This window comes from Lissotriton vulgaris, chromosome 5, assembly GCF_964263255.1.
Source record: "Lissotriton vulgaris chromosome 5, aLisVul1.2, whole genome shotgun sequence".
Classification (NCBI taxonomy): Eukaryota; Metazoa; Chordata; class Amphibia; order Caudata; family Salamandridae; genus Lissotriton; species Lissotriton vulgaris.
Window position 1 is genome coordinate 317,761,471 of NC_141693.1, and position 24,926 is coordinate 317,786,396.

The 24,926-nt window shown below is 48.2% G+C and overlaps 1 protein-coding gene across 1 annotated transcript in view; it reads right to left on the reverse strand.

Annotated features, from left to right (window-relative positions):
* The window catches only part of MMEL1 (membrane metalloendopeptidase like 1), a 1,016,153-nt gene extending 991,589 nt beyond the window's left edge, over window positions 1-24,564 (reverse strand). The window contains exon 1 of the mRNA XM_086921554.1: window positions 24,481-24,564. The gene's annotated coding sequence lies outside the window, so the exon portion shown is untranslated. The remainder of the gene's footprint in view (window positions 1-24,480) is intronic.
* Between the last annotated feature and the right edge of the window lie 362 nt (window positions 24,565-24,926).

Sequence of the window (24,926 nt, forward strand, 5' to 3'; positions counted from 1 at the left end):
CTCTCTAAATTGGGTGCATTTCCCTCAAGTAAGGAAATGAGTTGCACAGAGCCTGCCCCCCTTCAGACGAAAGACTGATCCCATCACTACCATCTCTATTTCTTGCAGTCATTGCTTTTTGTGGGAAAATCACAGAATGGGAGAGTGTGGACCCATCGCAGGGTCCCCTATACATTGTCTTGGGCTTCAGTTTCTATGTTTCAGTAAGTACCTTTGAATGGGACCAGTAGCCCACAGGCATGATCTAGATCCCTTCCATGTGCAGGTGCTGGTCCTTTCCCCTAAGGAGATTGCTTTTGGATCACGGGGTACTCTATGATTTATAATCCACTCAGGATTTTACGCAGCTAGAATACTGCCACACTACATGATAGAAAGTAAGTACAAACTCTACATTGAATATTTATATTCATTACAATAAAACAAATAAGAGGTAAAACAGATTTAGGCAACCTAAGATGAACTTGAAGTTTACGAACATCATGGATAACAATTGCATATAAGAATAGAATATGTAAAAATTATGTTTTCAATCAATCAACCAGCATTTGTAGAGGCCAACGCTGTCACATCTAGGGCTATGTGGACGCTGTGTCTCCATCAAAGAGCCATGTCTTGAGTTTCTTTCTGAAGTCTGCCAGGGAGGAGGCTGTATTGAGCTAAAGGGGAAGGTCCTTCCAAGTCTTGGCAGCAATGTAGGAGAAGGAGCGGTCACAGCTGTGGCTGAGATGGATGAGGGGGTATGTGCATGGGTGAGTGAAGAGGAGCACAGCTGTCTGGGGGGTTAGTGGAAGTTCAGTTGATGGTTGATCTAAACAGGTCCTGGGTCATCGAGGGCTTTGTAAGCGTGCATGAGGATCTTGAACTACCATCTTTTCTGGATGGGGAGCCAGTAGAGGTCTCTCAGATAGGGGGGGGGGCGATGTGGGTTCATTTGGAGAGGTCAGGGATGAGTCTAGCTGTAGCGTTTTGGATGGTTTGTACTCTTCTGACGAGCAGGGTGGAGATATCGGCGTAGATGGTTTTGCCGTAATTGAGGTGGCTGGTGACGAGGGCCAGAGTGACTGTATTTCTGGTGTTGGTTGGGATCCATCTGAAGATTCTGTGGAGCAAGCGAAGAGTGTGGTAGCAGGAAGAAGTGACTGTGTTTCATGGTCAGTTGGCTGTCGAGGATAATGCTGAGGTTGCGTGCATGGTCAGTGAATGAGAGTATCAGTTGAGGATCGTCTGCATAAGAGATTATGTTGAGCCCATGGGATCTGACGATGTCTGCGAGGGAAGTCATGTAGATGGTGAACAGGGTGTGGCTGAGGGATGATCCTTGTGGTTTTGCCCCATATGATGTCTTTGGGTGCGATGGTGAAGGGAGGCAGTCAAATGATGTGTGTGCATCTTGTAAGGAAGGAGGCGATCCACTTGAGGGCATCTTGCTATATGCCTATGTTGTAGAGTCTGTTGTTGAGGGTATTGTAGGAAACGGTATCGAACTCGGCAGAGAGGTCAAGGGGGATCAGGGACACAGTTTCTCCATGGTCGAGGAGTGTTCTGATGTCTTCTGTGGCAGCAATCAGTGAGGTTTCAGTGCTGTGTTTGGCAGAAAATCCTAATTGTGAGGCATCCAGTAGGTAATTTTGTTTCAGGAATTTGGTGAGCTGCTGGTTGATGGCTTTCTCAAGTACTTTGGCCGGGTAGGGGAGCAGAGAGATCGGACTATCATTTTTTAGATTGCTGGGGTCGCACAGGCCTACTTTAGGAGGGGCCTGACACCTGTGTTCTTCCATCTGTCTGGGAAATTTGCTGTGGATATGGAGGTGTTGAGGATGCTGTTGGGTTGCGTGCTGATTGGGTTGAGGTGGTCCTGGCGGTCAGCAGAGACCAGTTGGTGATGGTTTTGCTGATATTTGCAGGTTGGTTGAGGTCGTTGGGGTTGAGGGTGGCGGGCTGGGGGTTGGAATTGTTGCAGATGTTGGTGATCTTGCTGTGAAAGTAGCCTGGGAGAGTGTCACAGAGCTCTTGGATGCGGTGGATGGGTTCTCTATAGCTGTTGGGTTGCAGAATTCTTTGACTATTTTCAAGAGTTCTTTTGTGTAGTTGGCCACGGAGTCGATGCGTGTGGTGATGACTGCTTTCTTGGCTTCCTTGATGTGCTGGTGATATTTGCTAAGGGCTGTTTGTGAGCTGCTCTGTCCGCTGGGTTCTTGATGGCGCATCATCTTTTTTCCAGTTGGCGGCAGTTGTGCTTGCTGGTCCTGAGTACTGGGGTGCACCAGTTGGCATGTTTGGAGGTCTTGATGGATTATGTAGGTTTCAGTGAGGGGACTCGGTTGGTGCCGTTGGCATACCAGGCATTGAAGCTCTGAATGGCTTAGTCGAGGTCTGTTAAGGCTTTGGGTGGGGAGTTGGTGAGGGCCTGTGACCACTGAGTTATAGTGACCTTGCTCCAGCTGCAGTGGGAGGAGATCTAATGTCTGGTGACTGTGCACTGGGCGTCGGGGCTGGTGATGTGTACGATGGTGTGGTTAGTCCAGGTGAGTTCTGTGGTGTGGCTGAATTTGATTCTGTTGCTGGAGGTGAAATTGGGGTAGAGTGTGTGTACGGCTTTTTGCATGAGTTCGGTGACCAGTTGAGTGAGAGTGATGTTTTTCAGCTTCTCCATGAGGACGATGGAGTTATTGTCGTTGGGGTCATTAATGTGGAAGTTGAGGTCGCCGAGCAGGATGCTGTGGTGAGAATTGATTGCAAGGAGGATGATGAGGTTGGGGATGGGCCGCAGGATGTTGCTCAGGGAACCGTGGGTCTGCAGGCGAGGGTGCCTCTTATTGTGGTCTTTGCGACAGGTTTTAGTAAGAAGTTGAGGTTTGCCATAAGAGTCATTGGGTTGTCATTGGTGATGGTGCATATAATGGTTTCTTGAAGATGATTGCGATGCCTCTGCCTTGTTTGTTGGCATGGTCTTGGTGCTTCATCTTGTAGTCTCCGGGGGTGGTGGTGGTGATGTCAGGGTTCGAGGAAGAGTTGAGTAAGAGTTGAGCCACGTACAGTGATGAAGGCAACATCCGTTGAAAGGGTGGTGATGGTGTCCTAGAATTTCATTGTGTGATTGCAGAGTGAGCGGACGTTGAGCAGTATACAATGGAACAGTAGTGGGGTGTTCTTTTCCTCTGGACAGGAGTGGTGTGGGATCTTTTGTAGGTTGTGTCACAGGAGAAGTGGCAGTCTCTGCAGGTGAATGGTGCTTTGGTGGATGGTGGAGAGGAGGAGATGCAGCTGTTGTTTTGGCATCCAGAAGCTACTTGGCGGTGTACCGTCGGGTGGCAGGGTGCCAGGGGTCCTGGTGTTGGGCGTTGTCCGACTTGCGGTGCGTTAGCTGCGGATCCGCTGCGTGGCCGTGCTGTGGCCTCCATTAGTGGTTCTGGTGGGTGGTCCCAGTGGTCCTGGGTGCCAGACAAGGTCATGGAACCTGCATCGCAAGGGCAGGGACAGCAGGCAGTGCAGAAGAAGGGACAGTGGGCAGTGTAGGGCAGGGACAGCAGACAGCAACAGAGACAGCAGGCAGGGCAGGGGCAGGGACAGCAGGCAGTGCAAGTTCAGGAACATCAGGCAGCGCTAGGGCAGGGGCAGCACAGGGGGCAGGGACAGCAAGCGGTGCAGAGAGAGCAGGCAGCACAGGGGCAGGGACAGCAGGCGGGGCAGGGACAGCAGGCAGCGATAGGGACCGCAGGCCGTGCAGGGACAGCAGGGAGTGCACCGACAGGGGGAACGGGCACAGTACCTTAAGGTAGGAGTCTGGCGAAAAAGGAGTGTCTCTGACGGGCACGCCTTGCCCGGGCTCCTCCAGCGTCTGTCCTGCGATGCGGGAGCTGTTGGGGGCATCTATCTAGGGCCGGGAGGCACAAAAATACGAAGTCCAGCTGGCCCCCCTCCGGGGCTTCTGGGAGATGAATTCCTGTGTGGTCCGTGGTGGGAGAGGGTTTGAGGTGCTCTCAGCGCAGTGCAAAGTTAGGCAACAACTGGAGGGACGACACCTCCTGCAGGGAAGGGCAAAATGTGGCTTCGCACAATGCGGGAGCTGCCGGGGGCCTTTATCCTGTGCCTGGAGACACGAAAATGCACAGTCCAGCTGCTGCCGCCTATGGGCAGCTGGGAAATGAAGTTCTATGTGGCCTGAAGTCGGGGGAATATTTGAGGCGCTATCAGCACGGTGCGAAGGTAGGCATCGACAGTAGGGGAGACACCTTCTGCGGTTTTAACACTGCAGTGGCCTTCTAGCTGAGGCTATAAGTCTTTGATGTTTGATTGTAGCGGGAAGCACACCCTAGTTGCTTCTCTAATTTTATGTAGCCAAGAGTCTCTAAAAGTTGGTAATATATATTCGCTTCGAATATCACTCAAACCAGGGCGGATAAATAGAATGTGCTCGAAGGGTTCATCATAATTGTGGCACAACTTGCTGGATTTTTGTTTTGATGCAGCCTCCAGGTTGGAATCAATGTAGCACTGCCTGGGCGGAAAGTATGATATGAGCAAATACTCTGTAAGTTGGTATCTCGATACCCTGGGTAGGTTGGTTGTCATGAGTGACGCCTGACGTCCCTCTCCAATTGTATTTATGCTGTTTAGTTTCGACGTGCTCAGCAGGTCTTTGATAAACGGCTGGTTGTGTTCGCTTACCATAGCGGTAAGGGTTTTCTCTGAGAGGAAGGTTGCTGCCAGAGGGTTACACGTCAGTGCTGATAAATCAGACCCCTCATGAAGCTTTAGCTGGAACAGGGTGGTATTGTGCTGTAAAATCTTGCCCAACAAACAACCCCTCTAACTTTGGCTGCAGGGCATGGGGATCTTGAAGGCATTAAAATGTGTTTTTGTTTAACAAGAATCACACGCTCACATCAAACTCTCTTTAGTCACAAGGGAGTGAGCAATCTAGACCCTGCTAGATATGGTGAAGTCGTGAATTATAAATATGCAATGTATTTGCAAAGACTGATCAAACACCTTGGGCCTCATTTATGAGAAATGACGCATTGCTGCGTGAAAGCAGCGATGCGTCACTTCTCAGTGCGCACTCCTTGCGACATTCCTGATGCGTCATATTTAATGTATGACGCATCACGTCGCACGGAGTTACAGATACGTCAGTATTTCTGATGTATCTGTAAGCGCAAAAGTGACGCATTGCTGGAGTATGTCACAAAAGTGATGCAACTCCAGCAATGCGTCCTTTCACGTGGGGCAAGCCCCATATGAAAGGGCCTGCGTCAGTCTTACGCCTGCTGTGAGGGAGGCGCAAGATTTTGACGCAACAGCGTCCTAAAAGTGATGCAGTGAAATCTCATAGATTGCATACATTATACCTGGTGCAGGTATAATGTGGCGCAGGGGTTTACAAAGTGATGCATCTGCCTAGATGCGTCACTTTGTAAATATGGTGCAACAAGGCGCATTTTTTACTCCACTGGTGCGTCCCGGCAGCGTAAAAGTGACGCACAGCCTCATAAATGAGGCCCCATGTCATTTCCCAACAGGCTCATGTGAAACAGATCATTTTCCTGCCTGGAGGCATGCAACACCATTACAGCCAATGAGCGTCACCAATCAGAGCATGCCAACTAGTGTCCTGCCTCTAAATAAGAGAATCTAATTTGACCAGGAACTAAACTCTACACCACTTCGATTTCTACTTCTCTTTGGTCTCTCTTTGCCCTAGACTACACCAACTGGGAAATGACGTGGGTGATTAACAGGCATCGAGCATAAGGTCCCATCTGACAGTTATTTGTTTTAAAAACTACATATAATGCAGGCACAAATTGTAAACACTAAAATAACAAAACTTGAAACTGTAAAAACGTGCAGATCCATTTTCACATCGTGAGTTTCTTTAAAGGTATCAGTCTTACAAAAGGTAGTAGCTGGTGATTTTATCAATACACATTTTATCTAATACCTTAGTGGGCAATGCTGACATATAGTTGGCATCCATCATTTTCTGGTCCTGGCACCTATTCCCATGGCTGAACCGGATCCAAGGTTAGTCAAGTCAAATGATTCATATTATTGCATCGTATTGTTGTGTTATGCCAACACTGGGACATATGCAGGGTGCAACACACATTTAGTGCGTGCTTCTCCCAGTTGCACAGCAGTATTCAGGGTTATGGTGTACTGGAGTTCTTCTCTGCAGCCCTGCTCCATATGCAGCACATAAAGGAAAATCAGTCATTTATTTTGCCCACGTTTTGTGCAGCTTGAGCTCAGGGGTCTGAAGCCACGTGGAGCACAGCTGGAAACTGTCACACCTCACTGCAGACTCAGATATGGATCAAGGAAAATAAATGCAGACTCTGCTTTGCCGTTTCATCCATTAACAAAGAGATACACTTAGAGAGGAAGTGTTTTAAATTCTTAGGGCCTCATTTATGAGGCCCCTTGCGCCATCGGAACTTCACTTTTCATGAAGTTCCGTGGCGCAGAAGCCAGCGTGTTATTTATCAGGCAGCAGTACGCCAGTTTTTGTGGCGTACTGCTGCCTGATAAATATCAGTCCCTTTAACGCAGTGTACTGCGTTAAAGGGACGTGCAATGGGTGTTGCTGGGGGCGTTCCCAGCAACATAAGTCATAAGTCATAAGTCATAAGTCATAAAATTTGTATAGCGCACTACATACCCAGAGGGTTTCAAGGCGCTTAGGAAGGGGAGGAGGATTATTTGTCAAATATCAACGTTTTAAGCTGCTTTCTGAACGCTAGGTGATTCTGGGTGAGGCGAAGGTAAGCGGGGAGTGAGTTCCATGTTTTGGCAGCCAGGTATGAGAAGGATCTGCCTCCCATGGTGGTCTTGTTGATGCGAGGTACAGTGGCGAAGGCTTGGCTGGAAGAGCGAAGTTGGCGGGAGGGGGTGTAGAAGGACAGTCGAGAGTTGAGGCAGTCTGGTCCGATGTCGTAGAGTGATTTGTGTGCGTGGGTAAGCAGTCGGAAAGTAATTCTCTTGTTGACGGGTAGCCAGTGGAGGTCTTTAAGGTGACCAGAGATGTGTTCGTTGCGTGGGATGTCTAATATGAGCCTGGCTGAGGCGTTTTGGATTCGTTGTAGTTTCTTCTGGAGTTTAGCGGAGGTACCTGCGTAGAGGGTGTTTCCGTAGTCCAGTCGGCTCGTGACTAGAGCGTGGGTGACTGTTTTCCTTGTTTCGGTGGGGATCCAGCGAAATGTTTTTCTGAGCATGCGAAGAATGTTAAAGCAGGAAGAGGATACGGCGCTGACTTGTCTGTTCATTGAGAGTGAAGAATCCAGGATGACGCCTAGGTTCCGTGCGTGGTCTGTCGGGATGGGTGCATTTCCGAGGGCTTCCGGCCACCAGGAGTCGTCCCATGCAGAGGGGGAATTACCTAAGATGAGGACTTCTGTTTTGTCTGAGTTCAGTTTCAGACGGCTTTGTTTCATCCATTCGGCGACTTCTTTCATTCCTTCGTGTAGGTTAGTTTTGGCGGTGCTGGGGTCCTTGGTGAGAGATAGGATTAGTTGAGTGTCATCCGCGTAAGAGATGATGTTGAGGTTGTGTTGGCGGGCGATGGCCGCGAGGGGGCTCATGTATACGTTGAAGAGGGTGGGACTGAGTGAGGATCCTTGTGGTACGCCGCAGATGATTTCAGAGGCCTCAGACTTGAATGGTGGGAGGCGGACTCTCTGGGTTCTTCCGGTGAGGAACGAGGTGATCCATTCCAGAGCCTTTCCTTGGATTCCGATGTTTCTGAGGCGTTGTAAAAGGGTGCTGTGGCAGACTGTGTCGAAGGCTGCTGAGAGGTCCAGGAGGATGAGGGCGACTGTGTCTCCATTGTCCAGTAGAGTTCGAATGTCGTCTGTTGCTGCGATGAGGGCGGTCTCAGTGCTGTGTTTGGCTCGGAATCCAGATTGTGAGGGGTCGAGTGATTTGTTGGCTTCGAGGAAGGCGGCGAGCTGGTTGTTGACAGCTTTCTCGATGACTTTGGCCGGGAATGGAAGAAGCGAGATGGGGCGGTAGTTTTTGAGTTCGGTGGGGTCTGCTGTTGGTTTTTTCAGAAGGGCGGTGAGTTCAGCGTGTTTCCAGTCTTCTGGGAAGGTGGCGGAGTTGAAGGAGCAGTTGATGACGTCTCGGAGGTGCGGGGCTATGACGGAGTCTGCTTTGTTGAAGATGTGGTGAGGGCATGGGTCTGTGGGGGATCCAGAGTGGATGGAATTCATCAGGCGGATGGTGTCCTCAGTGGAGATTGGGTTCCAGGCGTTAAGGGTGTTAACGGGGGGAGGATGGTCAGCTGGTGGTAGGGTGGGTTGGCTTCCGGGTTGGTTGTCAAAGCTGTTGTGGATGTCAGCAATCTTGTTGTGGAAAAAAGAGGCTAGAGAATCGCAGAGGGTTTGAGAGGGGGTGATGTCGTTGGAGTTGGCCGAGGGGTTGGAAAATTCCTTGACGATGTTGAAGAGTTCCTTGCTGTTGTGGGCGTTGTTGTCAAGTCGATCCTTGAATGCTGTTTTCTTGGCTTTTCGGATCAGTTGGTGGTGAGTGCGGGTGGCGCTTTTGAAGGCGTCCTTGGTGCTGCTGGTTGGGTCTTTTTTCCAGGCCTTTTCAAGGGAGCGGCACAGTTTCTTGGACTTTTTGAGGTCATCGTTGAACCATGAAGCCTTCTTGTTGCCAAGTTTGTGTTGACGTTTTTTCAGTGGTGCTAAGGTGTCGGCGGTGTTGGATAGCCAAAGGGTGAGGTTGGAGGCGGCTTCGTTGGCGTTAGAGGAGAGGGCTGGGGAGGTTTGAAGGAGCGATGTGGAGATCTGCTCCGTGGTGATTTTGTTCCAGTTTCTTTGTAGAGTTGGTTGGAGGTGGTTGATGGGTTTCGGCTTGTTGTAGGTGAAGTGAACGCAGCTGTGGTCAGTCCAGAGGAGATCTGTGGTGTGGCTGAAGGAGACGTGGTTGCTGGAGGTGAAGATTGGGTCGAGTGTGTGACCTGCGATGTGGGTGGGGAAGTGACCAGTTGTTTAAGTCCGAGGTTGGCTAGGTTGTCCAAGAGGGTGGCAGTGTTGCGGTCGTAGATTTTTTCAAGGTGGAAGTTGAGGTCTCCCAGAAGGATGTAGTCTTTGGAGGGGAGCGCGTGTGGGGTGATGAAGTCTGTGATGTCTTCACTGAATTTTGCGCGGGGTCCTGGTGGTCTGTAGAGGAGGGTGCCTCTGAGTGTGGTCTTGGGGTCGATGTGGATCTGGAAGTGAAGGTGTTCGGAGTTAGCGAGGTTGGCGTCAGAGCTGGTTGAGATGCGGATTGATTTCTTATGGACGATAGCGATTCCACCTCCTGTATGGTCGGTGCGGTCCTTGCGTGTGATCTTATAGTCTTCAGGGATGGCAATGGCGATGTCAGGGGCGGAGGAAGCGTTCATCCATGTTTCTGTTAGGAAGGCGACGTCTGGAGAGATGGTGTCTTGTAGATTCCAGAGGTCGATGGCGTGTCTGTGGACCGATCGGGTGTTGAGAAGGATGCATTCTAGGTGGTTGGGGTCGGGAGTCTGTGGAGTGGTCGTAGCGGGGATGTTGTCGGTGCCGCTAAATTTGCAGGAGAGGCAGGAGAACGGTCCATGGGTGCGTCCAGGAGCGGCTAGGACGCAGTTGGGGGTGCGACCGGGGTTAAGGGCTAGGAGGGTGGCAGCATCATAGGTAACGCGGGGAGGCTGGGCAGCGCGAGGGGCAGGGGGTCTGGCGCTGGGCGCGGTCCAGGCGCGGACGGGCGTAGACGGGCTTACCTTTGGCGCACCTTCGGCGCGGGTTGGGCGCGAACGCTGCGCGTAAACGCTGCGCGCGGGAACTACTGTCATATATGGGTGGTGGAAGGGGAGGGGCGAGGGCGTCTCAGCTGGGAGGCGGGGCGGGCTAGGTAACAGGACAACAACAACAAAATGGAGGGCGCTTGGAGGAAAAGTCGAAAAGAGCAGCAAAGTCGCGCTGGCAATGTGGAAAGACACAGAAATTAAATAATATGCAAATCGGCATACACAGCGCACAGCAGGCAGTTCAGTGAGCACAAATATCAGCACAAAGCACAATGAGGGCGTTTGGGGAAAAATCGAAGAGCAGCAAAGTCGCGCTGGCAAAGTGAAATGACACGACAATTAAACAAAATGCTAAGCGGCATATACAGCGCACAGCAGGCAGTTCAGTGAGCACAAATATCAGCACAAAGCGTTAGGAAAACGATACCGGGCCAAAGGGAGCGACCACTCGGCTGTGAAGCGTAGAGTGAGTCACGGTGCTTCTAGGTAACGGAGCGCTTTTAACTTTGTGGGAGGGCGTCTCAGCTGGGAGGCGGGGCGGGCTAGGTAACAGGACAACAACAACAAAATGGAGGGCGCTTGGGGGAAAAGTCGAAAAGAGCAGCAAAGTCGCGCTGGCAATGTGGAAAGACACAGAAATTAAATAATATGCAAATCGGCATACACAGCGCACAGCAGGCAGTTCAGTGAGCACAAATATCAGCACAAAGCACAATGAGGGCGTTTGGGGAAAAATCGAAGAGCAGCAAAGTCGCGCTGGCAAAGTGAAATGACACGACAATTAAACAAAATGCTAAGCGGCATATACAGCGCACAGCAGGCAGTTCAGTGAGCACAAATATCAGCACAAAGCACAAAGCGTTAGGAAAACGATACCGGGCCAAAGGGAGCGACCACTCGGCTGTGAAGCGTAGAGTGAGTCACGGTGCTTCTAGGTAACGGAGCGCTTTTAACTTTGTGGGAGGGCGTCTCAGCTGGGAGGCGGGGCGGGCTAGGTAACAGGACAACAACAACAAAATGGAGGGCGCTTGGGGGAAAAGTCGAAAAGAGCAGCAAAGTCGCGCTGGCAATGTGGAAAGACACAGAAATTAAATAATATGCAAATCGGCATACACAGCGCACAGCAGGCAGTTCAGTGAGCACAAATATCAGCACAAAGCACAATGAGGGCGTTTGGGGAAAAATCGAAGAGCAGCAAAGTCGCGCTGGCAAAGTGAAATGACACGACAATTAAACAAAATGCTAAGCGGCATATACAGCGCACAGCAGGCAGTTCAGTGAGCACAAATATCAGCACAAAGCACAAAGCGTTAGGAAAACGATACCGGGCCAAAGGGAGCGACCACTCGGCTGTGAAGCGTAGAGTGAGTCACGGTGCTTCTAGGTAACGGAGCGCTTTTAACTTTGTGGGAGGGCGTCTCAGCTGGGAGGCGGGGGATTTACGAGAAATCGTAACTCTGAAGCAGTGCCAAAAGCTTACGCCTCCCCAGGGGAGGCGTAAGGGAGGACGCAACAGGGAGAAATGTCTTTATTTCTCCTCGTATTTCCTTTTTCTATGTGTGCTGCATTCTACAGCACACATAGAAAGAGGAAAAGCCTCTTGTGATTATTTTTGTACAGAAAGGTTTCCCTTCCTGTACAAAAATAATCTTCCCCGCAACGCAGGCACCCTTGCACCATTGTGCAAGGGTGCCTGCGCTGGCGCAGGCAGCCCATTGTGTGCCGGCGCAGGGGAAAAGGACAGGAATGCGCCGTATCTTATAGATACGGCGCATTTCTGCCCTTTTCTTTTGCCGTAGGGAAGCGCAGCAGGAAGGCCTGCTGCGCTTTCCTACGGCAAAAAGTCATAAATGAGGCCCTTAGTCTTTCCACATGAAAGGCATATGGCTCTATGTGTGTAATTACACAGAGAAAACTACTGTCTAAGTAGGCAGTACAAACTTACATTACTTTTTGGAAACTAATAACAGGTGTTAACTGTTACCTAACTCAATGATGCTCATTGCATCAATATTAGAATTAACAAAAGGAGGAGCTTCGCGCGCAACCGTGATGGTCGTGTGAGCACAGGGCTCCCGGTCCTTCGCCACCTCTGTCACTTATCCTGACTATTATCCTGGTTTATGACGACGGGTCATTGAAGATGCAACCCAGCTGATATAATAGCTGTTTCCAGAAATTGATTTGGACCCCCGGAACCGTTTTTACGAAACTCTGAACTTTTGCGGCCTGCTCCACGGAACTGCCCCGGGCTCGAGTCAATGGCCTGCCCGGGCAGTAATTGAACAACATCGACCAGCCTTATTCTACTCTCTACGCAGGTCTTAGCTTTCGGTTTCGCGTTTGGCCTCATACCCTCCCCAACATTTGTTCAGCTTCTGCCACCCAGGGTCTGCTCCACTTCGCTCTAGTGCCGTGATTGAAAGTCACGGTTCGTTGTACAGCGATTGGTAACCTGTTCTTCTAGCGAACCCCTTTGGTGAGTTGACCATAGCTATTTTAACCAGGTCTCAAGGTCCCCTCAGGGGCGCAGCTTCCAAGATGGCCGGCAAACCTGAGATTGAGAGGCGAAAGACCAAGACTGGCCACCGTGGAGGTACCATACAATCAAACGTTATGGACAGGTACACCCAGCCTAAGGGATCCCCCGGTGGGGCGAGTAGGCCTCTTGGAGATATGGGAGACGGCTCGATTGCAGGAGAGGATTTGACTCTACGAGATGTCATGGGCGCCATTGATGGCATGAAGACCTCTATTGGCCAACAATACGAGACTCTGGTCCATAAACTTGACACTGTTGCGATCAACGTCAATCTGATCAGGGTGGATTTAGCTAAGACCAATGAAAAAGTCAAATCCCTGGATGTGAAGACCTCCAGCCTCACGACTGATGTCTCCGACCTACAAACGGAGGTCCGTAATCTGCGGTCCTCAACCGATTTCTTTTCCCTCCGACTGGAGGATTTCGAAAGTCGCGCAAGAGAAACAACGTCCGTATTGTGAGTGTTCCAGAAAAAACAGACAGCCCAACTGTTGACCTCCTCGTGGAGGACCTCATAGTAAACCACCTTGCACCTAAAGGCCTGAGCAACTTCTTTGCGGTGGAGTGGGCACACAGGGTGCCGGGAGGTAAACCTAGGCCGGGTGCTGCCCCGCGGCCCATAATCGCCAGGATTTTCAACTTCCGCGACAGAGACGCTATCCTGCAGGCGTCGCGCTCGGGTGGCCCCAAAAAATTCGAAAACACCACGGTGAGCTTTTATCCGGACTTCACCCAGCTTGTGCAGAAACAAATGATGGGGTTCCAGGGGGTGAAGCGACGACTGAGAGACAGGGACATGAAATACACAATGCTCTTTCCAGCGCGGCTACGTGTGGAAAATGGAGATCGGACGTTCTTTTTTGATCATCCTGAGGCTGCAAGGGACTGGCTCGATACGCTGCCCAGGCAGCAGGAACACTCTGAACACTCCGGAGGAGCTGAAGGTGGTCCGATGGAGCAGGAATGAGAAACGGACTTGGTTCTCGGGACTACATATAAACTTTTCAGCTGCGGTTTGATGATTCTTAAACTTGCTTTGCTAGAGGTGGTTACCCAGGGGTGGAGGGGGGGGGGGGTGAGTCTTTTCCTCCTCTGGGGTTTCTTCTCGTAGACTAGATATATGTTATGGCGACAGGAACACTGCAAGTTGGGGTGGCTTTTGAGTCTAACGCAGGGGTGCAGGGAGGTGGGTCTGTTTTGGGAGTTTGTTGGGGGGTGGAGGGGGGGAAGTTGTTTATGTTTGGGTCATTTTAAAGGCAATGTATTGATGGACTTCTGGACTTGGTTGTCGCGTTCGTTGTGGGGAGGGTGCAGCAATCATTTCAGGGATGGGGGTAGGGGATTGAAACTATTGTGTTGGAATGTTAATGGGTTGGGGGACAGGATAACACGTAGTGTGGTGTTACAACTGTTAAGACGCCTCTCCCCTGATATTATGCTGCTGCAGGAGACACACTTGATAGGTAACACATGCCACGCTATGAATCGACGGGGCTACCGTCTTCTGGCGCACTCTGGATTCACTACAGGCTCTAGAGGGGTGGGTATCCTGGTCAGGGGTTCCCTCCCTCTGAATGTCGATAACATCCTCCTTGATGATAGGGGGCGGTACGCCGCCATTATTGAAAGATGGGAGGGGAAGGTTATCACCGGGCTTCCTGTTTACGTCCCGGCTGGCCTCCAGACTAAGACCTTTGCCGACTTAGGGAGAGTGATTCTGGGGTTCCCGGAAGGCATCCTGGTGGTGGGCGGTGATTTTAATTCGGTAGTGTCTGGAAATAGCGACCGCTACCCCCCCAGGGAACTTGTGAGGTCTCGGTCCTGGCTGAGTGGCTTCCTGGATACTTTGGGATTAATAGACTGTTGGAGACTGCTTCACCCGGGGCAGTTGCAATACACCTTTCACTCTGGTGCTCGCGGTAGTCTCTCGAGACTTTATTACATACTGATGCCCGCGACACAGGCCTTCTCGGTCAGGGAGATTAGACATCTGGCGCGGGGTATTTCAGACCACTCTCCTTTATGGCTTGTCCTAGAAACAAAGCTGGGAACTGAGGGCCGGGTAGCCCCAATTAGCCCTTGGTATCTCCGCGACCCTGAGATCCGTGCGGAGTTGGTAAAATCATTGGATCAATAAAAATGAGGGGTCTGTGTCATCATCTGTTTCACTATGGGAAGCCTTCAAGACTGTAATCCGTGGCCAGGCGCTGTCATTAATCAATAACGCTAAGAAGCGTAAGCATGAGGCAGTTGTCTGACTTGAGCCTGAAATAACTGACTTAGAAAGGGAATTGGAAAGTGGTGTTGCCCAGGAAAAGCTCCACCTCCTCAGTCTTAAACAACATGACTATAGAGCACTGGTGACGGATGCCGCCAAGGTGATGAGCAGAGAGCAGCAAGGACGTCTGTATGATGTGGTTGATAAGGCGGGAAAGTTGATAGCTTGACTAGACAAAAGGAGAGGGCTAGTCGTGTGGTTCCTTTGATTGAGAGAGTGGATGGGGTGAGAGTAACTGACCCTACTGAGATTGTGGAGTGTTTTTCGGAATACTTCCGAACTGTATATTCCCCTGTATCAGACAGGCCGGAGCAGGACTCACATTTGCTTCTACGTGACATTGCACTGCCCCGCTTATTGGAATCAGACAGGGAACTGATGGATGCCACGCTTTCAGTCGAGGAGGTGGCGACTACTGTCCGCTTCGTACGGTCGGGAAAAGCCATGGGCCCTAATGGACTCCCCATTGAGCTCTACACGTTGCGCCCGAACAAAAAAAGCACTGTATCTCCGATCAATGTTATTAGAGTCGCTAGACGCAGGCTCCCTCCCTTCTGATCAACGACTTGCATCGATTGTTGTGATTCATAAGGAGGGGAAGCCGCGAGATCGTTGTGCATCGTATAGACCCATTTCGCTCTTAAACGCTGAGCCCAAGATCCTCGCAAAAGGGCTCGCGAACCGCTTGATAACTGTCATTAGCGACCTGATCCATCCAGATCAATCCGGTTTCATTCCGCACCGTAACACTGCATTGAATCTCCGGCGCCTGCACGGCGCCCTTGCGAGGGCGGCGTCGCTACGTGAGCCGGCCATTTTGGCCTCTTTGGACGCCACAATGGCATTCGATACGCTAGAATGGCCGTACCTCTGGGCAGCCGTTGCTAAGTTCGGTTTTGGCCCTGTATTTATTGGCTGGGTGAAATTAATGTATGAGAAACCATTGGCCCAGGTGGTTGTGAATGGTCAATTCTCTGGCTCGTTTACCCTCGGAAGAGGCACACGCCAAGGATGCTCGTTGTCTCCCCTTCTTTTTGCCCTTGCTTTGGAACCCTTGGCAGCCTGGCTGAGGTGGGAGCCATCGATGTAGGGTATACGATGGACCCCGGACTTCGAGGACCAAGTGTCACTCTATGCGGACAATATCCTGCTATATCTTACGTCGCCTCGGAAGTCGCTGATAGTGTTATTTGATGTGTTGAATTCTTTTGGGAAAAATTCCGGCCTGCCTTGTAATTAACTGGTCCAAGTCCTGTGTGTATGTTCTTTCGGATGGGTCTCCTCTCTTGCCACGTGGGTGCTCCATACAGGTGGTGCAGGCGGGGTTTAAATACTTGGGGGTCTTTATCGCCTTGGATCCAGTGGTCCGCTATGAACGTAACTTGCTACCCCCGCTTCAACGCCTAAGGTCCGATGTTGAGGCATGGCGCAAACTTCCATTGTCCCCTCTTGGACGAGCGGAATTATTCAAAATGATGTTGTTACCCCGGTTCCTATAAGCGTTACAGAATACATTTGATACTATCCCAGCAAGCTACTTCCGAGAGGTGGAAAGTCTGCAGAGACAATTGATATGGAATGGGCGATCCCGTATTGCCCTTGCCAAATTGACACTCCTGTGGTACGATGATGGAATCGTACTCCCGGATATTAGGCGCTACTATTGGGCCTCCCAGCTGGGGGCGATTAATCATGGTACGTACGGTCCCGCATCAAATCATGCCTTCGAAATGGACAAGTGGCAGTTGCCTGGTGGGGACTACAACAGGGTGCTCTATACAAAATCGGCCGGGAAGATGCTCAAGGGTCCAACCAAGATAGCGGTGCAAGTATGGTATCGTGCAAATGCTGCCATGGGATGGAAGGATAGACTGACACGTGCAACTCCACTTTACGCATCCGAGAGACTGGGCTCCCTGTGGAAGCCGAAAGGCTTCGACAGGTGGGACGTGATTGGTATATGCAGGGTGAATGACGTATGGATCAAGGACAGGGTCAAGACTTTTGAGGAGTTGAAGGTGGAGTATGAATTGTGTGACAGAGAGTTTTTCCGATATTCACAGATTCAGCACGTACTGCTGTCGGTATTTCCGTCGGGTACTACTATCCCGAAGGCATCCCCGCTTGAAGATTGGATACTGGATGGGTACGTCCCTGACAGTACGATCTCGCTAATTTACAAAAAACTAATAAATAATAGAGTTGACCTCCTACACCGTCTCAGAGAGGCCTGGACCAGCGATGGTCTGGAGTTGGACGATGAGAACTGGCAGTCGGCTGTCTCCTCGCCTAAGGAGGTTGCAATTCCAGCTCATCCTTCGGTTTGTGCAGCTTAAAATCCTTCACCGGATTTATGTGACTGGTCCTCGCCTGGTTAGCATGGGATATTCCTTGGAATGGGATGAGTAGGCGTGGATGCAGCTTCTTGGGCACTTTCCTCCACACACTCTGGGAGTGCCCGGTGGTGGTGCGTTTCTGGAATAGGGTGCATGAAGATATGAAAGAGGTCACGGGTGTTGCGTTGTTGCCTGAAGCTAGGAGATGCTTGTTGAATGTTTGGGAGCCGACAGACTATGATGTGACACAGACGCAGTGGGCGACCCTCTGGAATATGATTGCCAAGAGAGATATAGCGCAATTGTTGGGATCCCAGAGGCCGCCCACTGTTCTGGCATGGAAGGAGAATATGGACTGGTGTATGTTTAGAGAGAAGACGGTATATGTAGCACGTGGCAAGCCTCATAAATGGGGGAAAGTCTGGGGCCAGTGGAACTCCTACCGAGGTGAAATATGTACACCTCCCTTCACACAAGTAGAGACTGCCTCACCTTTCCTCTTACCTGACATTCCTACTGCTATTTCAGCTAAAATGCCTCCTGACTCGCAATTCCCCTTGCTTTCCCCCATCCCGTACTGTTATTGACTGTATCGAAGTTATATACTTTCCTCCCTTGCAGGACGCGCCACCATTTCAATGATTGTATTGCCTTGATTTTTCATTGTTTGTGTTTTAAATTTAATAAAAAGAAATATAAAAAAAATATTAGAATTAACACAGAGGGCCTGATTCATGCAGGTAAACGTACATGTTTGTGTAAGTTTACAATCTTTCAGTATTGACAAAACGACATTTTAAGAGCAAGTTAAAGAGTGCGGAGAATTCTCAGTCGAGGCAGAGAACTCCACACATAACAAGATAGGCCTGTCCTTGTCAAATATCCGTTAACATGAGGTGCCTGGGTTGGGAACAGTCTACGGACCCGATTCACAGAACTAACTTAAGACAAAATCCTAAACTTACTTCCATTTTGGTATTAACAGAAGGCACTTACTCATTTCGGTATTCACAGAAGTTAGGAGTCCTAACTTTAGGACTTCTAAATGCCTTCTGTGAATACCGAAAGTCTTAAAGTTAGGATTTTTCTCAGTTTAGGAGTAGTAAAGTTAGGACTCCTAACTTTAGGACTCCTAAATGCCTTCTGTGAATACCGAACATCTTAAAGTTAGGATTTTTCTCAGTTTAGGAGTAGTAAAGTTGGGACTCCTAACTTTAGGACTCCTAAACTGAGAAAAATCCTAACTTTTTTATGAGTTTTAAGGCATTTATTTAAAAAAAACCTGGGTACTTTTTGGAAAAGGCAGTTCTGGTGTGAGACAATTTGCTTGGAAGATTACATTTTTTAGTATGCCTATTTGGGTCTGTTTTGTGGCTGTGAGGACTCAGTTTGCGTTACTCTTCCTGTTTTGCTAAAACTACTTTTCTACAGCTGTACACAGAGGGGTATTTAGGGGAGTACATCTCTCTAGCTCTCATGCTTTTGGTTGTTTATTGTATAATGCTGGTACTTAGTGCGCACATCTATTACAATGCTAGTGGGGCTTGTTATCAGAAGTGGCAGGGAAACAACACTTACAACGCAACTTTTACAACGCACTACCTTTACAACGAAACTTTTAGAACGCAACATCCATTATAACGAATACCATTACTATGCAACCATTACAACGCATGTCACTACAACGCATACCACTACAACGCATGTCATTACAATGCAGTCATTACAACGCATACCATTACAACACATACCTACACTTTCCAACAATTACTCTACTATTGCACCCCCTGGAGTTAGAATAGTAATTTTTACCCCTACACTATCCAATACTTACCCTACTGTTGCACCCCCTGGAGTTAGAATAGTAATTTTTACCCCTACACTATCCAACACTTACCCTACTGCTGCACCCCCTGGAGTTAGAATAGTAATTTTTACCCCTACACTATCCAATACTTACCATACATGCAATGTAATGGTATGCGTTGTAATGGTATGCGTTGTAAATGTAGTATGCGTTACAGTGGAATGCGTTGTAAAGGTAGTGTCAAAGAATTTGTTGTAATGGCATGCGTTGTAATGGAATGCGTTGTAATAGATGTGCGGTGTAAAAAATGTGTTGTAAAGGTATGCGTTGTAAAAGTATGCGTTGCAACGACATACATCCGAAGTGGCAGTATCTGGTAGGGACTATTTTATGAACACAGACGCCATCTTGAAAAGAACATGTCTTTCTCCAAAATCGACACATTCTACATGATAATCAATTGCATGCTTGAAGCATTATATAGTGCTACTCTGTAATTTTTACAAGTGGAATTCTGTATGGCCGGCCATGAGGCTATCGTGCACCATACCCAACACTGATCCTTCTAAACATTTCAAAGTAAAGAATAGAAACCTGGCTCATCACGTCCAACACTATATAACAGAGCATACATTATGGCAATCTGATCAATATACAACTGTTAAGGACATAGATAATTTTACTTTGATACATAAGATGATGTGTACCATACACATGTCCAGTCCATAAAATGAAGTTTAAAGTACAAAAATAGCGACTAATGATAATGTCATATCATGACGAAGACCTCATAATACCTTACCTACACGTGTACAATTACCACTTTGAAATCTGACTTTCCTGTGTCTAAGATGTAATATGGTAGCAAGGCTACGATGCAATATAAGTGAAAGGAGGAATCGACATTTCAATCTTACAAAGGAAGATTACTTAATAAATATATATGTACATTTAAATACCTAAACTAATAAGCAACAGCTTGTGGAATATGGTGCACAATTACCATGAGAAGAAATCATTTTAGCGAGCTCAAAATGAAATTAAGTTTGATTTTAAAGCTCTTTTTCTTACCCACATTGTTGGAGCCTTAGGTCTAGATATGTGACAGCCAGACTCCTCTTATTGTGTTCTCCAAATCTGGTCATTGGTGCATGTTTAAAATGTTCAGAGCAATTTGAGCAGTAAACTCTAAAGTGACTTCAGATAACACATGTTGCATTTAAAGCGCATAATTGGCATCGTAATCAGCATTGTATCTTGGGTAAACACAAGCTACCCAACAGAAACATTAACTCCCAAAATGGTCTCTCATATAACGCAGTTATAAATTGATCACAGGAGCCTTTAAATACAAACATAATGTAACACTTAGTAAATTAATAGAGCAATCCCTTCTGTGCTATAGTGTGGCTTGAAGACAGAATAGCAACATTCTTGCACTTGTTCTAGAGAAATAGTAACCCCCAGCAGCATTAGTATGCTATTACAGGGCTTTCACTTGTTCTATTGCATTGGTGACCCAAGGAATCCTATTGCACCCGTTTAAAGTTTGCACTTGGGTGGCTAATATATATTCTTTTATAGCACTGGTCATACATGGGCCCTAAGTACATTAATGAAAGACTTGCTCAATAACAAGGGTTTGATAGGATAAAACAAGATGTCCTAATGCAATATTGTACAGATTCCATTTGCTCTAAGACAGCGGTGACCCACGGCACCCAAATAAATGTGTATAGGACTTGTAGTTGTTTATACTATTGGTGACCCAGGAGAGTCCTTGTGGATTAGTATAAGGCCAGAACTTCCCCATAGGAGGGGTTGGACCTGATCGATCTAGTGGTTCTAAAACATTAATATTGGGACTGAACTCTTTCTATGTCAAAGGCAATAAAAGTGCCCAAGGAACATGAGTATAAGGTTTCATTTTCCATATAGCAGGGGTTGAATTAGATAAACAAGAGCTTGCCCACCCTCTGCATTGCTATATTTCTATTTTTTCTCAGGGTTCATCAACCACGGATTTAATATTCCAAATAAGTCCAAGAAATACATGTAGTGCAATTTTTGATTTTACAGTAATATTTTTCAAGTGAAATATGGCCAATCCGGCTTCCGGAGCAACCACAGCACCGAGACAGCCCTGCTCGCCGCCACTGACGACATCCGCATGCTACTAGATCAGACACACACCGCAGCCCTCATCCTCCTGGACCTTTCCGCAGCTTTCAACACCGTGTCACACCGCACACTAAACACCAGACTCCACACTGCTGGGATCCAGGGAAACGCCCTCAAATGGACCCGCTCCTTCCTCTCCGGAAGAACTCAGAAAATCAGACTCCCCCCTATCTCTCCGAACATACAGACATCATCTGTGGAGTTCCCCAGGGTCCTCTCTGAGCCCCACCCTCTTCAACATCTACATGGCACCCCTCACCAACATCATCAGGAAACACGGACTTAACATCATATTCTACGCCGATGACACTCAACTCATTCTCTCCCTCACCAGGAACTCAGAAGACACCAGACTCAGTTTCCAGGAGGGAATGAAGGACGTCGCATTGTGGATGAAGGACAGCTGCCTCAAACTCAACTCTGAAAAAAACGAAGTCCTCATCTTCGGCACCCGCCCCTCTGCCTGGAGCAACGCATGGTGGCCATCTGCCCTCGGTCCGTCCCCCACCCCTACGGACCAGTCAAGAAACCTTGGCATAATCCTGGACTCCTCCCTCTCCATGAATCGCAAAATCAACGCCGTCTCCTTCACCAGTTTCAATTGCCTCCGGATCCTGCGTAAGACTTTCAAATGGATCCACCCCCCCAATTGCAGAAAGACGTTCACCCACGCCCTCATCTCTAGCAGGCTCGACTACGGAGACGCCCTCTACGCAGGAATGAACAAATCCCTGCTATGCAGACTCCAAACCATCCAGAACGCTGCCGCAAGGCTCATCCTAGGAACACCACGCCAAGAGAACATGACCCCGCACCTCCGCAGACTCCACTGCCTCCTCGTCGAGAAGAGAGTCACTTACAAACTACTCACACACGCCTACAAATCACTCAACAACATCGGGCCCAAGTACCTCAACGACAGATTGAGTTTCCACTCACCAGTGAGGAACCTCCGCTCGGCCCACCTCGCCCTGGCAGGAGTCCCCCGCACCCACCGTAGCAGATCCGGAGGCAGGGCCTTCTACACCGCGGCCACGGCCTGGAGCTCTCTCCCGTTGGAAATACGATGTACACCAACCCTGCCGGCATTCAGGAGTGCACTAAAGACTTGGCTTTTCAACTGACCTGACCTGCCCTACCCCCTCCCACCCCTCAGCGCCTTGAGACCCCTGATTGATTGATTGATTGATTTAAATACAGCTCCTTATGTCTCTCCATACTTGACAGCTAGGTGTTGGAAGGTGACACACACCTCTTTATTAGCATCCTGCAACACAAGTCACTGTCGCCAAACACGAGCAGTGTTATACTTAGCAGGCACCCAGTATTTCAATTATGGATTCCTAAAACACACACATTTATGCTGTAAAGCATGTGTGAGTTTTTTTAGGTGTGGTTTCATGTTCTTTAGACATGTTCAAAGAAATGAAATTTGCAGGCATGTAAAGCCATCAATTTTGTCGCATAGGCAGCCGATAAGAGGTGCTTCTGCTCAACATCTTTGTGCTGTGAATTAATTAAGCGTGTGCAATGGTTTCACTCGTTTGATTTCCATTTTCACCCCAGACTATAGCTTGGAGCAGCTAAAGGTTAACCAAAAAACCTTCTGCTACTATGTGGCACCACTAGTAACTTTTGATCCATTTCAGCTATTTTTGTTGAAATTTGCAAATTAGTGAGCAGATGGTGGATTATGGGGAAAGTGTAGTAAATCCATAAGTAAGCAAAAAGAACTGCAGCCGATAAATCACATAATTTAAGTGGCACTACCCAGAACTATATATTGTAGCAGTTAGATACAGCACCGATCTGCTGCTAGGAGCAGCCAGGGCGCCTTCTAGAGAAAATTTTTAGTACTGTAGGAGCAACTCAAGCATGAAGTTCCCAGGGGTGAAGGAACACTTTTCTGTGTGCGGATTCTGCCATCAGTATAACATGAATGAAGCTATAGGGATTTGTGAAAAACCAAGCCTCATGAAAAGAACAAGCATAGCAAATAAGCCATGCCCATTCAGCAGAAGAGTGGTAAATATATGGTATGTATGGTATGTAGTCGGTGGTGCAGTTTTAAGCACACAGTTCCAAATCTATTACTAAAGTATGGGTCAAAGCACACTGTCATTTAAAATGCACATTTTCCATTGAAATGGCCACTAAAATCACAACATTTGCACTGACATGCTGTTTTACAAACAATAGTACATACCACACAAACAATATTGCGTACGGATCGGGTTGCAGCAACTATTTACCATTGGCACATCATCAAGTAAATTACCTTGATTTGCTATGATCCGATTAAAATATTGGTTTGCATCACACTACAGATTTACAAAAAATGTGCTTTATTTATGATTCTCTTACTGCTAATATAACTTGAAATATTTGTATGGTTCATTTGCAGGTATTTCATTTTTGTTTTGTGTTAGGAAAAACTAACGTACTAGAGCCTTCCCTTTCACACTCCCTGCACTGTAGCTGTATTGTAACTTTAGAAAATCGTCCAACTTTCTAGTCAGAGAAAGAAAAGTTAACATCATTCTCAGTGTTAAAAGAATAAGCAGCAATTTTACAGACGATACAGCCTGATTCAAAACCAGTGTTTTACAAAGTACTACAAATGTCAGAGATTTAAAACACAATGTAAAGGCATCTTTTCTGTCCTCCAGCATGGTTATTTTGGGGGGGCGGCAGCACCCTACACCCCTACTTCCAGTGCCTATAATAGTGCTTGGGCTACTGCAAAGACCACTTTCAGAAACCCAGATGCAATGAGCAGGGTTGAGAACATTTAACTGGAAGAGGACTGGTCAACACACCGAGCTCCTGGCCTTTTATATCACACATATTTAAGTGAGGCAAAGGCATGGAGCAAAGGCAGAAGTAAACAGTTTTGGGGAGAAAATAGATCACATGCATCAGTGAAGCTCCAATTTGGCATCGACACTTTGTCAGACCTCTACAAAGCATTTCCAATGAATCGCCGATGCAAAATGTGTGTTTTTGCACTGCTTATTCTTTGCAAATACTGATTTTTTTTTAACAAGCTAGTCAGTGGAACTGTCATTTTTTAACCGGTCGGTCAGTGCAAATGTGTTGCAGAATTGCGGCATCTGGCATCTGGCACCTGGACATCTATTCAGTCACTGGACCACATACAAACCCGTCAAACAACAGCTATTTTTCGCGAACGTCGTTTAGTTAGAAACCCACATATACACGAACGCGGCAGCCAAACATCATAAAAACACTTCAACCCTTACATGCTGCACAATGAGAACACAATCGTACTGTGAGCACGTGCAAACCATCTAAAATACCTGGATTGTATATAAATATACACCCAGGAGGTTATGAACTTTTCTGCAACAAATACAACAGTGCGTCAGATGTGCTCATCTTAATCAACTTTTCTTCGAAGAGACCACCGAAGGTTGCCATTTTTAAAAGAAATCAACATGAAAGGGAAAAAAAACGTTAGCATTTTCGTTTCATCTAATATCAAAAGCACGAAATGTTTTCAGTGCCGTGACGGTTGATGCCTGGGTTCCTTACCTTGCACTTGCGAGAGGTCCTCGGCTGCACGAGGCAGGTGGGGAGTGAGGTCCCTGAGGCGCGAGCCAGAGGTCTAGCGTTCTCAAGCACGAGGCAAGTGAAAGGCTCATTAGCGGCAACGCGCTCCTTAATAAGCTTTTCCCAGGAAAATGGTTTTTCCAAAGTGCTGAGAATATAAATCCCCCACGCCCTCCCCAGCTCACTCTCTCTCTCTTCCTCTCTCAGTCTTTCTCTCTATATTTCCTTCCCTCTCACTGGCGCTTACTCGCAGTCATTCTTTTATGTGTTTCTCTATTTCTCTCTAGTTTTATCTCCCTCATCCTTTCCTTCTCGCATGGTCTGTCTTCCCTCTCATTCTCGTTCTCTAGGGTTATTTCTCTCTGTCTCTCTCGCTCTTGCTGTTTCGATATCTTTTTCACTGGAACTCTTAACTGTTTGTACGTCCC